The sequence below is a fragment of the Culex pipiens genome, chromosome 3, assembly GCF_016801865.2.
Source record: "Culex pipiens pallens isolate TS chromosome 3, TS_CPP_V2, whole genome shotgun sequence".
Taxonomy (NCBI): Eukaryota; Metazoa; Arthropoda; class Insecta; order Diptera; family Culicidae; genus Culex; species Culex pipiens.
The window spans coordinates 112,170,477-112,187,817 of NC_068939.1; positions in this window are offsets into that span (position 1 = coordinate 112,170,477).

Genomic DNA, 17,341 nt, shown 5'->3' on the forward strand with positions numbered 1-17,341 from the left:
AACAAACAGTGTTATTATTTTATCCTGAAGTTCAACTTCAAGAAGAAAAAATAATAACAGTTTCTGATAAAATAACAAAATTTGGTATTGAAGTGATATTATATTGAAAATGTTTAATAACACGCTAATAAGAGGAAATGTTATACATTTCAAAAACTCTCCTAATAACAAGATTTGTTATTCGTTCGGTATACTGACATAGAAATAAAATTACCATAAATCGCACAAATGGAAAAGTTTCTAAGTGTCCATAACACAATCTGTTATTATTTTTTTCTTTTGTTAAATATGTTTAGATCTTTGGGATAATTTTGTCTAATTTCGTCGGGGACATTATTTTGGCCATGAAATGGGGTCCTTAAGCTAAAATTATTCTAAACAGTTGAAATTTTGAAATTTGATTTTTTTAATTATTTGATATACCTTCCAAAGGACTTTGTTTAAAATGGTTAGAACTATGGGATAATTTTGACCAATTTCGTCAGGGTCATTATTTTGGCCATGAAATGGGGTCCTTAAGCTAAAATTATTCTAAAAAGTTGAAATTTTGAAAGTTGATTTTTTTTATTATTTGATATACCCCCTAAGGGACTTTGCTAAAATTGGCTAGAACTATGGGATAATTTTGACCAATTTCGTCGGGGTCATTATTTTGGCCATGAAATGGGGTCCTTAAGCTAAAATTATTCTAAAAAGTTGAAATTTTGAAAGTTGATTTTTTTAATTATTTGATATACCCCCTAAGGGATTTTACTAAAATTGGCTAGAACTATGAAATAATTTTGACCAATTTCATCGGGGTCATTTATTTCACCATGAAATGGGGTTTCAAGGTAAAATTAATCCGATAAAATTAGCTTTTGAGAGTTCTTTTTTTTTAAATTTTGTTATATTCCCTAACGGAATTGATTTATTTATTGAGAATTTTTGAAGTGTGAATAACAAAAACTGTTATTATTTTCACAGAGCCAGGAAGTCGGAGCTGACGTTGAAGTTCGAGCTGGAGTGAGACCTCGGAGACTGCATCGGATTCATCTAATTTTCAGCAACTTTTACTTGGAGTCGGAATCTGTGAAGTCGGGTATTTTTGGAGAGCTGAAGTCGTCATTGACGTCATATCTTGCATCCAGAGTCGGAGTTGTCTTCAAAGTATGGATTCAAAGTCGCTTGGAGGTACCCGACTCTGCAGCCCTGACTAGTACAGAGGAGTTATGGCAACTGCAGGTTTATTTGCAAATTACAAATAAACCAAAACAATAACTTTTTTTGTTATGGAGACATACCAGTTCAATAACATTTTTTGTTATTATGCTGCTCCACCTCTCCGCACAAAATAACAAATCTTGTTATTCCTTCATGATTCCTTCTGTGTTATTCGTTTGTTATTGCAATAACAACATAATAACAGTTAGAGTTATTCTTCGAACAAATCTTTGTTATTGATTTTTGTTATTTTGACAACTAATCCGATCATCCCAATAACATATTTCGATCTTCTCACAATATCAAAAACTGACCTTCCCAAGTTATTTCCGTCTGCTCGGGAATGATTTCTTCACCTTCCGTAAACACCGAGTAGTGGACAGTTTCTTGTACCCCACACGGGAATAAAAACTTCCACTAGAATGGCCCATAAATAATGTTTGTATATGTACGTGCAATAAAAATTCACGATGATTTACACCTGCGCTAGATTTCACCATAAAATAAACATAAACCATGTTGCTACTTCTGTGTGCTTGGCCAGAACAAAACTCGGCACACTATACTTCGAGTGGACGGAGAACCATATTCTATGGGCACTTTCCCTGGACATGGCCGCGACGACGGTGTGGCCAGCCACTCTCACCGAGCAAACAAGGAGGAACACACAGCAAGAAGGTCCTCCCCGGACCGGGCTGATGTGTGCTGAAAAGCCAAAGTGTGACCAACATACTTTATACGTAGATATATGCGATGGCTGACACTAAGCAGTTTTATTGCAGTTTTTCATGCATCACGAGAGAATACCTACGCCGCCGAGCCGTTGCGCTGGGCTCACTGTGCCGTCGTGGGGCAATAAATTTGCCGCACTGGACCCCTCTAGGATGTGGTCCGGAATGGACCATTTTTCAAGCGGTAAGTGGCCGAGGAAATTTGAATTCTGATTTTAGAACATTTTTTAGGGAATTTTAACTAAGATGTTAGAACATTTTTCAAGGGAACCGCAGGATTCATTGTAAAGTTAGCTTCTGTAACACGTGGAAATTATTATTTGAGCATTTTTCGAGAGGGCGTAAGTTTGCTTTTTTACCCTTTTGGAAATAAGTCATCGTAAAAAAATGCCAACAACGGTTTGGCGATTATTTGTAGAGTTTTTTTTTGGCTTTATCTCAGAAATTATAAAAAAGAATCCTCAATATTTTTTATTTTTTTCAAAGTTTGTAAAAGTTGGGCTTAGAAGCCTTAAACTATTTAGAATCCATTTACAACATGAAAATATTAAAGTATTTTTTTATAGAAATTAAAACGTTTCCATACCTAGGCTGTGGTACAGTTATTGTGGATTTGGCTCATTTAGTTTCAAACAATTTTCATTCTATTTCATTTCAAACACTATCCACGAGTGCCAAAAGGTCAATGTTAACCGCCTAATTTTCACCTGACCCAAACAAACGCCTCCAGCTAGGGACCAAGTTGGTGCATACTCAGCACAATCCCGCAAGCCGCCAGCAGTCTCCTGACACTCGAATAAACTCGGCCAGATAATGACGGCCATAATGTGCCCTTACGGGCTGGTGAGCACCGAATGCATGCACGGCTCGACAGAACTGTGTGTTTAATTTATAAGCAACTTTGCATTTTAATTTCCGGTTGTCACCAAAAATTCATTTATAAATATGTAATAACGCTTTAACAGAGCGACGCGCCCTGGAGTGGAATTGTTGCCATCAGCAGCGTCATTTAGGGTGGAATGTCCTGTTTTTGGTCATTTGAAAGAACGTAGCTTTAAAGCTAGATTTTCTTCTAAAAAGTTTGAAAAGAATATTGTAGATTTGTCGTTTAAAAGTAAAACAATTTCAGCTTATAGGTGCAAAACCCTTCAAACAAAGAAAGTATAAAACGGGTCTGAATTGTCTGGCTTCTGTGCTTGTTTCGTTGGGGTAGGCAGGCCAGGCCTTCCAGCCCAACAAGCAGAGGAGGCCCAACTCTTCCCGGCCACTCCGACAGCAGACGCGCGCGCCATTCCAACGCACGAATTCCTCTCACTGACACTGGCACTGGCAGGCTGGCAGTGTGTTGACAGTGAATATGTGAGCGGAATTCACAATAACCGGATGTGGTTGGGGCGTCGAGGGTAAAACAGTCCTTTTCGATACTCTTTTGCGAACTTTGCAGTACTATTCGAAAATGATATTTTCGTTAGCTTTTTATTAGGCATTGACACATTCTCCGGGTTGGTACAACAGTGGAATAATTTTAAAACCTAATTTCAAGGCAAAATGGTTGTTATGATTGAATTCTACGAAGTTTAAGGTTTTCAAAACAAACTTTTACAGACATATAAAGAATTATCAACTTGACATTTGACGCAAGCGAAGTGATAACTACAATAAACCGAAAAATCAATCGGCAGAATAGCACCTCAAAACCACCTCCGAAAAACTCGAAATCTCTCCGGTGAGAAGGAAACATTATTTTCTAAAACTAAACATATCCATACCTTAGTCGGGTATGTACGAGTGTTAAACACGTTCTGAACTAAAATCCTTTTGGCCAGCTACCGCATTTACAGCAATTTTCAGGGTGTGCCAAGATAGCACGACAAAATTAAAACTTCTTTCATTTGAAGAGTGACAACAATGTACGGAGTTTTTTCGGTGTTTATTGAATATCTCAAGATTGAATCGAATTTTGGAGATTTGTGAAGGTCAAAAATGAAGCATTGAGAGCTGCCCAAAATGGCGTCCATAACTCAATTTGGCCCATAACGTACGTGCGACAAAATATCAAGACTACGACGATTTGTGAAATATTGAGGTGCTTTCTTTAAAATTTTCGTCACAGCAGAATGGGTCTATTACTTTTACTGTATTTTGATTTTTTTACATCATTTAAAACTGACATTTTGTTTTTACCACCATTGGGTACATTTTTTCTGATTCCATGGGAGTTAACATTGTTTACTTAACAGATATTGGCCCTTCAGCGGTTTCATTCTTCAGCAACCATAAATGTTGCTACATCTAATTGATTGGTCATAATTCGAATTCATTAAAGTTTACCACAAATCTTGCCCCATTATCCACCCCTCAAACACGCAAGGATGTGTGTTCTGTATGTGGTCGGATACCGGAGAGTAGTGGCCTCCGGGACTTTTGGGCAAGGTTCTGATGATATATGATCGAAGCCCGGGATAAAGGATAGACCGATTCCAGCAGTGCCTTCGCCTCTCATTCCCTCATTTTACCGAAAAACCATGAGAATTTGTGCAAAACATTGCATAAATATTTCATAAATGCTAACAGGCAACCTCCCCACCACCACCCTAACTCAAGCATGTCCTCAAAGTTCTTTCCGCTCCTTCCTGGCTTTATCCTAGTGTATCGATTCACTCCAGCAGTGGCAGTGACACTGTCGTGGTCGGTTTTCTTGGTAAACATTAGCCTGGGCTCCCTCTTGCTATCGCTCGCAAGATATGATTCTATCGCCGCAGAAGATGTCACATGTTGGTTAAGTGATTCTGTTGTTGATGTAAAAGTCATGCTAGAGCAAGCAAACATGGGCACTGGAATATGGACACAAATGAAGTTGGGCAGGAGAATGGAACTGCTAATGTATTGTCTCTGCCTTCTGGCCACCTGGGTGCACACGTCATCATTGAAAATTAAAACTTAGTGATATTTCTAGTAGGTCGTCCAATAGGGTGACAACGAATAATTGTCAAAATTGAGAAGTAGTTTTTATACATTTTGCTCGGTTTGTTCTAAAGGTCCAATCACGGACGAACTGACATGACACCAGGAACAAATTTTCTTAAAATTTCTGAAGCAAACTATCACTTGCGCCATCTACATTCAAGTAGCGTCTTATGCAACAATTAATGAAAACATTTAGCATTAGTGTCGGGACCCGTGGTGTAGGGGTAAGCGTGGTTGCCTCTCACCCGATCGGCCTGGGTTCGATCCCAGAAGGTCCCGGTGGCATTTTTCGAGACGAGATTTGTCTGATCAAGCCTTCCGTCGGACGGGGAAATAAATGTTGGCCCCGGTCTAACCTTAGAGGTTAGGTCGATAGCTCAGTCCAGGTGTAGGAGTCGTCTCCCTGGGTCCTGTCTCGGTGGAGTCGCTTGTAGGCAGTTGGACTAACAATCCAAAGGTCGTCAGTTCGAATCCCGGGGTGGATGGTAGCTAAGGTGTAAAAAAAGGTTTGCAATTGCCTCAACAATCAAGCCTGCAGACACCTAGTTTCGAGTAGGAATCTCGCAATCGACAACGCCAAGGCAATGCTGTAGAGCGAATAATATGATTTTTTTTAGCATTAGTATGGTGCTAGAAACAGTTTTTTTGAATTAAGTTTGTCTTTATGAGTCTTTGTGATTTATCACGAACCCTACAATTGCCGAAAAAATATAGAAATGGTATTTTTAATATACATTCATATGACCATTTCAAAAAATCTCATGGACATTTTCATCATCAGCTGGCTTTGTTTACGTTTTAAACCAGTGATTCTCAACGGGGGAACCGGGCCTACTTGATTTACATGGTAAGGGGTACCAGCCTAGAAGAAGGTTGAGAATCACTGTTTTAAACCATGTAGCGCGAAGATTTTGACATAAGCGATCTCGCTTGCGTACACCCAAAGGAAATATATAGCTCAAAATCTGCATTAGTGGATTTGCTACAGAAAATGTTACATTTTATAACAGTTTTTGCAGCAAGCTCATAGCTCAATTTTGCCCGCGTGTAAACATGTCAGCGATCTGCAGTTCTCACCAACACATATAATGCTGGCGCGTCCCCGAGCAACACTCCAGAGAGAACAATATGTTCGCGCTCTGTCCCTCACAATTCATCAAGCGTCCATGGCGCGGTGGTAGCGTGTCGGATTAGCAACCTAGAAGTTGATGGTTCAATCATCGTTCTGTAAATATTTTTTTTCTGCAATACAATCAATCAGCCGTCGGTAATGTCGATAATTTTCGGTAACGGGCAAAAATGTCATACCCCTATATCGCAAAAAATGCATGAGGACATATTTCATGCAGATTCTGATATACTTTCATGCCGCCATGTATCACAATCATGCGACCGCCGGTTGAGTGTAGGTTTTCGCCAAGAAGAAGTAAAAGAAACCCAGCTTCACTTTTTGAAACCCCGTGTCATATCCGTCGTCTGCCTGTGTGGATCAATCGGATCGCGCACTGGACTTACAATCCAGAGGTCGCCGGTTAGAATACCGAGGCGAACGCAAAAAAAATCTAATTGTAAATATAGAGGTAATTCGCCGCCAACTCACACAGCAGTTGCCCCGACCCCTCTTCGATTTGCGTGAAACTTTGTCCTAAGGAGTAACTTTTGTCCCTGATCACGAATCCGAGGTCCGTTTTTTGATATCTCGTGACGGAGGGGCGGTACGACCCCTTCCATTTTTGAACATGCGAAAAAAGAGGTGTTTTTCAATAATTTGCAGCCTGAAACGGTGATGAGATAGAATTTGGTGTCAAAGGGACTTTTATGTAAAATTAGACGCCCGATTTGATGGCGTACTCAGAATTCCGAAAAAACGTATTTTTCAACGAAAAAAAGACTAAAAAAGTTTTAAAAATTCTCCCATTTTCCGTTACTTGACTGTAAAATTTTTTGGAACATGTCCTTTTATGGGAAATTTAATGTACTTTTCGAATCTTTATTGACCCAGAAGGGTCATTTTTTCATTTAGAACAAAATTTTTCATTTTAAAATTTCGTGTTTTTTCTAACTTTGCAGGGTTATTTTTTAGAGTGTAATAATGGTGTACAAAGTTGTAGAGCAGACAATTACAAAAATTTTAATATATAGACATAAGGGGTTTGCTTATAAACATCACGAGTTATCGCGATTTTACGAAAAAAAGTTTTGAAAAAGTTGGTCGTCATCGATCATGGCCGTTCATGGTCACCCGCGACAGACACGGACGACGAAACAAAGAGAAACGCAAAAAGTAACTTTTTCAAAACTTTTTTTTCGTAAAATCGCGATGACTCGTGATGTTTATAAGCAAACCCCTTATGTCTATATATTAAAATTTTTGTAATTGTCTGCTCTACAACTTTGTACACCATTATTACACTCTAAAAAATAACCCTGCAAAGTTAGAAAAAACACGAAATTTTAAAATGAAAAATTTTGTTCTAAATGAAAAAATGACCCTTCTGGGTTCGAAAAGTACATTAAATTTCCCATAAAATGACATGTTCCAAAATTTTTTACAGTCGAGTAACTTTTTTTTAAAGTTTTTTTCGATGAAAAATACGTTTTTTTCGGAATTCTGAGTACGCCATTAAATCGGGCGTCTAATTTTACATAAAAGTCCCTTTGACACCAAATTTCTATCTCATCACAGTTTCAGGCTGCAAATTATTGAAAAACACCTCTTTTTTCGCATGTTCAAAAATGGAAGGGGTCGTACCGCCCCTCCGTCACGAGATATCAAAAAACGGACCTCGGATTCGTAATCAGGGACAAAAGTTACCCCTTAGGACAAAGTTTCACGCAAATCGAAGAGGGGTCGGGGCAACTTTTCCCGATTTCGTGTGAGTTGGTAGAGAATTACCCATAAGCCTACGGAATTTACTTTTTGGCCAACTTTTAACAACGTTTACTTTTGCCCTATAGACCAACAACACGGCATTTTTTGATCTCAATTTTTGACATATTGGAAATCCTTAAGAAATTCCGAGCCACGTAGCGGTAGATCGGAGTTCAAATCCCGGCTCGGACCAACACAACTGGCGATCTTTTCCCTTCTGGAATCGATTGCTTACCCGAGCAGGGGTAAATAACACGGGAATACCAAATTTTGGTATTACTTGGGTAAATAACAGGGACCAAAATATGCCCTTGGTTGCCCAGTAATATATGGTAAAATACCATGAAATCATACCAAAGTCTAGTATGTGGAAGGGCACAACAATACCAAACCATGTTATTCCAAGGGTAAAATAATACCTCAAAATAAAACCATTTCAATACCAAGTTGAGGTCTGCTGGATTTGCTTGAATACCAAAACTTGGTATTACCATGGTTTTATTTTTAGGTATTCCCGCGCCCTTGGAAAATCAGATTTTGGTATTCCTGTGGTCTTCCAAATACATGATTTTGGGATGATTTCATGGTATTTTACCATCTATTACTGGGCAACCAAGAGCACATTTTGGTCGCTGGTATTTGCACAAGAAATACCTAAATTTGGTATTTTCATACCATTTTTAGTGCAACAGTTGCAGTTAGTGAAAAAACGGAAATGATCCATATGCAACAGCCAAATCTACTCACCTGATGATTCCATGTTGTTCTTAGTGATATTCTTCTCCACATCGAATTCATTTGTCATTGATGAACGGCCTGTGCTTGAAGTTCTTGAAGATTCTAAAAAATAACAAGATTGAAAAATAAGTGTTATTAAAATGAAACTGGATTGAAATTCACCAAAATTCTATAATCTGTCGATTGACTCGTTTTTCAAAGTATTTGGTTATCCCAACTTAGAGACATTTCAACGTTTAAAAAAAAATCTTAGTGGGTATATAAAAAAAATTGAAAATCAGCTTTAACATTTTTGGGTTTCAAGTAATTTTAGCGCAAATCTCATCAAAATTTATAAAAAAAATTCCCATAGTATCAGAGGAATTTGATGAAACCTTTCAATACCAAAATAATACCAAAATGTGGCATCCTGACTTAGAAATTTTTCCACAATTTCAAGTCATTTCTTTAGGGGGTATATCAAAAATGTTTAAAATCAAGTTTGAAATTTCCGGTTTTCAATGAAAGCATTCGCTTTGAGACATCATTTAAGCGCAAAATTAATAATTTTGTCAAAATTGGTCAAAATTTTCCCATAGTTTCAGAGGAATTTGATAAAACACTTTAATACCAAAATGTGCCATCCTGACTTAGAAAATTTTCCACAATTTCAAGTCATTTCTTTAGGGGGTATATCAAAAATGTTTAAAATCAAGTTTGAAATTTCCGGTTTTCAATGAAAGCATTCGCTTTGAGACATCATTTTAGCGCAAAATTAATTATTTTGTCAAAATTGGTCAAAATTTTCCCATAGTTTCAGAGGAATTTGATAAAACACTGTAATACCAAAAGAATACCAATATGTGGTGTTTGACCATTGACAAATTATGCAATTTTGCAATATCAAAACAATACCTTTAATTGGTATGATAGCACATTTTGCTCTTGCATTATCCTTAAGACAAATTTTAAAGGGTCTAGGAATACCAAAATTTGGTATTGATACCAGAGAATGGTATTATTATGCATTTCCCTTGTTATTTACCCATGCTCGGGTAGTAAAGGGAAGGTAGTGTATCGTCACAAACTGGACCTTATCACGGCACCTTAGGGAGGCGACCTATGGAATGTTAACATTAACCTAAAACATGTTAACATTAAGTTGAGAATGAAACTGCCACTGAATCCGCTTTGTAAATGCCGGCCCCGATACTCTTCAAGGGTGTTCCCCTCAGGAACTGGGAAAGATTTACTTAAGAAATTCCACTTAAGTTTAAAGTATTGGAGTTGAATGAATCAAAATACTTTTTAACAATTTGTTGCATAAGGGGTGAAACGGTTATTTGCTAACTTGATTATTAAGTAGTCTTGATACAGTATTTGACGTATTGATCAAAGGGTAAACAAGATCAAACTTTTTTTTTATAATGTTTAATTTAAACTTGTAGCACAACGGGGACAAAACTTACGCGAAGCACCAAGGGGGTCAAAAAAGTTGTAAATGCAACTTCAACCGGCTGTATCTCGGTGAAAACTCAACCGATTTGGATGATTCTTGTTGCATTCGATCCGGAAGGATGGTGGATCCAAAACATATGCGATATAAATTATCAAATAACAAGGCATAGTTTCAGCATTTCCATGGAAAAAGTGTTTAAAAATTATTATTTTTTAATAAATTCAAACAAGCTCAAAATGATGCTAAATAAAACAAAGAGGAATGCAGTTTAAATTTCACTTAAATTTTCATTAGAATTTTGAAACACTTTGTAGCGTGGGGAGGGTTGGAGTAACAAAAGCTTTGTTAAAAATATTTTATTCTTTATAGCTTTATTACTCCAATTTCAACATTTTGTCTGCCTGGATCAGATGGTAGTTAATCAGATTTGTTATCAAATTTTCATGAATTGAATCCCGAGATGAAAGGTTTCTAAGTGCAATTAAGTTTGAGAGTCATTTTGAGTTTTAAATTAATATGAAATACTTTCATATTTTTTTACTATTGATGAAAATGCTGGCGATATTTACTTGTTTCACTCACATTAATTTGAAAGATTTTTGAACAAAATATTTGTGTCGTTTCATTTTGAAAAACTATAACTCACTTTACGAATGGTCAACGGGCCATTTTAAATGATTATTCAAATGGGTCCGCGGGCCACAAAAAATCCCCTCGCGGGCCACGTTTGGCCCGCGAGCCGTACTTTGGTCACCCCTGTTCTATATACTGCAGTTTTTACTTTAGTTATATTTACCCTATTGTGTGTGTGTGGTCCAATCCAATACCCGCTAACCGGTAGCGAAATTATGGGAAAGTATAATTTGTATCAGACTGTGTATATGCCGAATGCTGATACAGCTTATCTCAGTCCCGGGTGTATTAGGTGGTGACAGCCCTCGCGCTGCTTCCAACGACCCATTTCAGAATGACAGAGCTCCTTGCGGTCCAATTCCGAGGTCGCTGGGCATTGTTCGGCCCCGCCTAAACATATAAGCAAGCATCTGAAGGAAACTCGATCTATATTTAGACTTCCAATCCCCTCAGGCAAATCAGGGATCAGCGCGTATTTAATATGAGAAGATAACATGTTTCAACACTACGGATCAATTCACTGCTAGAGTGTAAACCTTCTGATGGCCGACTGCTTAGCGTCCCAGACCACCAATCCAAAGGTGAGAGTTCGAATCCCACCTGATTCATTTTAGCTTTTATTCATATTCAAATTCCTGATTCCAAATTTCAAAGGTACCGACCGGAATTTGATCCCGGAACCTTCTGCTTGGGAGACAGAAGCCGTAACCATTAAGCCACGGAGCCGGTTACTTTAGTTATATTTACCCTATTGCATCCATTATAATCCTGTACCCTGCTAATCAGGTCGGATTTTGTTTCCCTCAAATTTGTCAGAGGATATACAGTATGTAAAAAAAGTATTTACACTCCTTGGGCACTATGCACATTTTGTGATGAAACATGTAAACAATTTAAAGTTTGACAGAAACCTAGCACTACGTTTTGTTCCGAAACTCATGCCAAACATTTAGCTACAAAAAGCTCATGAAAAGATGATTTCTATAAATAGTTATATAACAAATACTATTACAGAAATAAAAAAAGGAGCAAAAAAAGTTTGTACACCGTTCGATAAATTAACATAAATAAAGTCATTTGTTGACAAATCACCATAAATCCAGTCTCCCAACTCCAAATAGGCATCCTTGACTGATTAAAAAAAAATTGGATTGAATATAAAGTTTACTAACTACTTAGTATAAAAGTTTATATAACTCTGGAAATTCTATATAAAACTTATCTAAACTTAATTTTGCAAACTTTCAATTCAACTAAATGTCAATATATTACCATAGAATTGCTAAATAAACATTTTGAGGTGAGTATAATATCGTTTTGGGGGTCTTTATATCGAAAGAATAGATTTTTCGTTGGAATTTCGTACCAACCCGGAATTACGTCGTCGGAAAATCCGCCTGCATCCGATCCTGACCACGATTCACAAGTTAACCTATGTGGCATCGGAAAGGGCATAAAATTTGCGATCTTTTGATACCCATACATCTAGGTTTTCTATAAAACCCACGTTTTTAAATACCTGGGCAAAAAGTAAATTTAATCCACGAGAACAAAAATAACGAAAGTCCATACATTTTTGGCAGATTGCTCAAACGAAACCATAACAACGTTTTTGCCTAGGTATTTAAAAACGTGGGTTTTATAGAAAACCTAGATGTATGGGTATCAAAAGATCGCAAATTTAATGCCCTTTCCGATGCCACATAGGTTGACTTGTGAATTGTGGACCGGTTCGGATGCCGGCGGATTTTCCGATGACGTAATTCCGGGTTGATACAAAATTCCAACGAAAAATCTATTCTACACCCAAAGGAAAAATATATCTCAAAATCTGCAACAGTGGATTTGCTGCAGAAAATGTCACATTTTATAACATTTTTTGCAGCAAGCCCGTAGATCATTTTTGCCCGCGTGTAAACATTTCAGCGATCTGCAGTTCTCGCTTACACATATAAAGCTGGCCCGTCCCTGAGCAACACTCCAAAAAGAAGAATATGTTGGTGCTCTTTCACTCACATTTCATCAAGCGTCCATGGCGCGGTGGTAGCGTGTCGGATCAATAACCAAGAAGTTGGTGGTTCAATCCTCGTTCTGTTGAAGTTTTTTTTGTGAAATACAACCAAAAAGCCGTCGGTAATGTTGATAATTGTCGGTAACGGGCAAAAATGTCATACCCCTATATCGCAAAAAATGCATGAGGACAGTTTTCATGCAGATTCTGATATACTTTCATGCCGCCATGTATCACAATCATGCGACCGCCGGTTGGGTGTATCGATATAAAGACCCCCAAAACGGTATTATGCCCACCTCAAATGTTTATTTAGCAATTCTATGGTAATATATTGACATTTAGTTGAATTTAAAGTTTGCAAAATTAAGTTTAGATAAGTTTTATATATAATTTCCAGAGTTATATAAACTTTTATACTAAGTAGTTAGTAAACTTTATATTCGAAGGGTGTACAAACTTTTTTTGCACCTTTTTTATTTTTGTAATAGTATTTGTTATAGAACTTTTTATTGAAATCATCTTTTCATGATCTTTTTATAGCAAAATGTTCGGCATGAATTTCTGAACAAAACGTAGTACTAGGTTTCTGTCAAACTTTTAATTGTTTACATGTTTTATCATAAAATATGCATAGTGCCCAAGGGGTGTAAATACTTTTTTTACATGCTGTAGTTGCTCCCGAATTGGATTAGTTCATTTCTTTTGTATGTCTTTGCATTATTCTTTATAACGACCCCTTTTAATCGGTTTCCGTATTTTTTTAATGTGATCCCTCATTGAACGAAAGCTGTCAAATTGCTCCTTTCCTGGAACACTCAAATAATCCCTTCTTTCACTAGTGAAAAATCAATCATCCCGTCCTTGAAGCCCTGTATTGTGCCTTTTTTATTCGCGATGATTTGTCCAATCAAACTTTCGTACATGTCAAATTGAATTAAGCGAATGAATAGCTCTGTAAAATCCTCCTTCATCCCATTGTCTCTCTGTCTGAGCTTGTCTGTTAAGGGTGACTCCTCTGCCACTTCATCGTCATTGTGCTCCTCTCGATTCGGGGGCTTCCAGAACATCGATTCATCATGGCATATGGGGCTTTAGTCGGTGCGATTTATCTGGCTCCGTTAAATGTATTAGCCAGCTGTATCATTTATATCAAGTTTTGGCAAGCCGCCACCCTCCACCACCCCCACCATTTTTTTCTTTTTCTCTCTCTTTTGATTGAGTGAGATAAAAGAAAAGCTTCCGCGCGCTCCCCTCGGACCAACGGTGGAGCCGGGTTGGTTTCGGTCCGATAATATGCCCCAGAACAAGTTTCCAACCGAGGAGGAGGTGGGTGAGGAAATCCCGTGTAACCGAATGACCGAAAGAAAATCCTTCTCGACTTGCTCAAAAGGACTAATGAACAGAATCAACTTATAACCGGGTGAAAACAAGCAGCCCCAAAGTAAACCCCGGAAAATAAAATCCGACGAAAGCGCCAAAGAGGAAACACGGCGCGAATAAAAAAAATAACCAACCAAGAAAGTCGCTGCGGATAAGGCTGTTTCAGTCCATATCTCTGCCTCCCGGTGTAGCTCATCTATAACGAAAGTCCAACAATAACTCTTATTCAAGTTTTCACCCGAGAGCACAGCATGCGAAGGGGTGGGATCAGAGGTGGGGGTGAAGGCTGGTTCAGAAATCAGGAATGAAAACTTACATTTGCTTTCCTGGAAAAAGTTTCGGCGTATCAAAATCGTTCCTCATTCGTCCGGGAAACTGCCGATAGTGCTGCGGTGCTCGAAAAGGTGATTTTTTTCAGAAAAATATTAGGAATTTGGCAAAGCAAAAAAAAAAAATAAAAAAAATAATGGAATTGAATTTAGAAAAAGTAAAACAAAAAAGTATAGCAACTAGAAAATTTAGCAAACAAGTTCCATTTTCTATCACCGCGAGGAAAATGGCCACGCGGAGCCAACTCGAAATGGGAGCCTGACTGATGATGGTGAGAAAATCGACAGAGTTTTTCAAGGCTGCCGAAAATAGGATGAGGAGAAGGTCCAACAGAATCAGGCAGCGTGAATTCGAGTTGGCTTCTGTCTGCTAGTCGTCGTCAATTTTTTTTTCGCTCCCAATTCTTGTACACTTTCCCCCCGCACCACCCACGCCGCGAACGTCCTTGGCCATTTCTATGGTGGGTGGTGGGTCGGTTTTTTCCTCCGTTTTTCTTCGCCGCTCTGTTGAATTCTTTCTTCGCCCCTGACTGCTCCCGTCTCTTGTGTTATAATAGAGAAAAGGATTGTTAACAGATTTATTTATTTGACCCATTTCTTCGATGACTGCCATTTTGGCTGTTCCCTATTTGCCTTCATTTTTCGATGACCATCACCAACCCCCCGGACCCCGGAGGTTGATTCGGGGGAGCAGAGAAAAACTGGAGCTAATTTTGGGTTTTTCTCCTTTCTTCATCTATTTACAACATCAACAGCAGCAGTAGAACCAACAACAACAACAGCAAAAAGCTAAATGGGTCAAGCCGCATCCCAACAACCCCTCCTCGATTTTGGCAATAGAATGCCGTTTGGGCAGAAGTGCCCATTTGTCAATTCGAGACACCGGTCCGGAAAGTAAGTTATCAAAAACAGTTCGGATGAAATGATGAGTAATACGTACAAATTAGGATACATTTGCGGGACACTGTATTTGCTGGGTGATGGATGGGTTTGTTTTACCGGTTTTGGGGATTAAGATGATTCAATTGGGCTTAGAATGGTGACTGGCCCAAACAAGCTATAAGAACTGCTTTATTCTGGCAATGAACTGCCTTCTACTTTCCAGTTATACAAATCAACGTAAGCGCCAATTCAAGCTTTGCTCTTATTACAATAGAATTTTGTTTTGTGTGCTCACAAAGCTAAACACAGAATTATTTAACTGGGAAGGGGTTATCTAGTAGAAAAAAAAGTCAAAGTAGTTATGTCACAGACATAACCGGAATGGCGTAGGACTACGTAAAGTTTTGGTAGGGTTTTCCATATCTCAATTTTGAAGAATGTAACCAGTGTGTCTGTAGTGTTCGATATCGGTGTGACTCGTCGCGTATTTGTGTAAATGTAGTGCCAAGAAATGTTCGTGGTTGTCGACGGAAAGCTACCTGGACGTCTCCCAGAACGACCAGTCCCACGCAGTGCGTTGTTGCCGCTAGCCACCACCAGATGTCGTCGTGGAAAACATCGCACGAGAGATCAGCAGGGGGTGGCGAAAAGAGAGGAAAGTTGGCGGGTATCGGATCAGGGGGGTTCAGGACGAAGTGGCCAGGACTGCGCCATGTGAAGTCCGGTATTCTACGTCGAGGAAGGCTGACGTCAATCTCAGCCAAAGGCCAGTGTCCCGGAGTTGGACCAGCGGCCGCCGTGAACCTGACCGTGTCAGGAAGTGCCCGGAACCGTGCTACGTTCCGCGGACAGAAGAGAGCAGGAGTTGCTCGAGTGTTTGGACATCCAGGTAGGATGATATCCCCCGCAACAACCCCCCTGGTGAACCTTGATCCCGACCGCCATCGTTCTAACGCCATCTTCAAATCCCTCTTGCCCTAGGACCTCTCGGGTTTACCCCAAGTTTCCCCCGTGAAACCCCGTTGGTTTCTGCCCTGGCCTTGCCATATCCGGCCCGGCAGACCAACCCCGAAACCACCAACCGTCAATCCGTTGGTCGGTGCGTCGCCAAGCCGCTACGTAACCTCCGTGTCCCAAACCCGGACAATCCCGACGGAGGCGCTGCCTCGTCGAAGCCTGCAGCACCGTTACACGCGCAGGAAGGACACGGACGGCTGGCGATAGGTCCGAGAAGCAGTAGCAGAAGTTGGAGGGTCCATCCGACGACCGAGAAGCCACCCCGTTGGCGTACCGCAGGAGGAGCTCAACGGTCATCCGGACGGAACAACGACGACCGCAGTGCAGATCGGGGCCCCGCAGCAGATCATCGGTGCACAAGGAAGTAGGAAGAAGATCGTGTGAGGTAGGATCTAGGAAGTAAGGAAGTGGGAAGGGAGACGTGCTAGTGAGGAGTGAGGAAGGAAGTGCCCAATAAACTGTCGACGAACCGCGTGAAATAAAGGTAGTTTTTCCTTAGTTGATCGCGAATGTTTTCTTGGCCTAGCGTAACTTCGAGCGTCATGCCGATCCTGGGTTTTGAAGGAGAGTCCCATCGGTATCTGGCTCTACCCATACTGGAAGCACAGCTCAGCAACCTCAGTTGTTATAAGAATTAGCTAGATACTTTAAATAGACTTACGGAAAAAGAACGACAACCAAATCCGGGCCTTAAGTGGTTAGCACCCCAGTTGGCCTGGGTTTAATCCCATTTGGAATCGTTGGGTTTTTTCGAGGTGAGATGTCCACGCCTTCCCTCAGATGAGGTCTCTTTGGTGTTGGTGTTTGAATAAGACTTTCTAGTCAGACATTTACCAACACATTCAAAGTATGTTTATATTGCTGCGAATTAGTTTGCATCAGATTTGCTATCTCTTTCTAGCAAAAGTTTCATTGACATGCATTGACTTCTAGCTGATTTTATTAACGACCGCCCTATATTTTTGCCAACATATTTCGCAGGGATTTCACGTTCCTAAACGGAACCGGTTGTTGCGTTTGAAATGGAATTCGTAAACGATTCGATTTAAATTCCGTTTCAGAATTAGTTTACTGGGTTGTTCATAAGGGTGTGCAAGTTCTGTCGTTCTTTTTCCGAGAAAAGATCACCCTGACTGC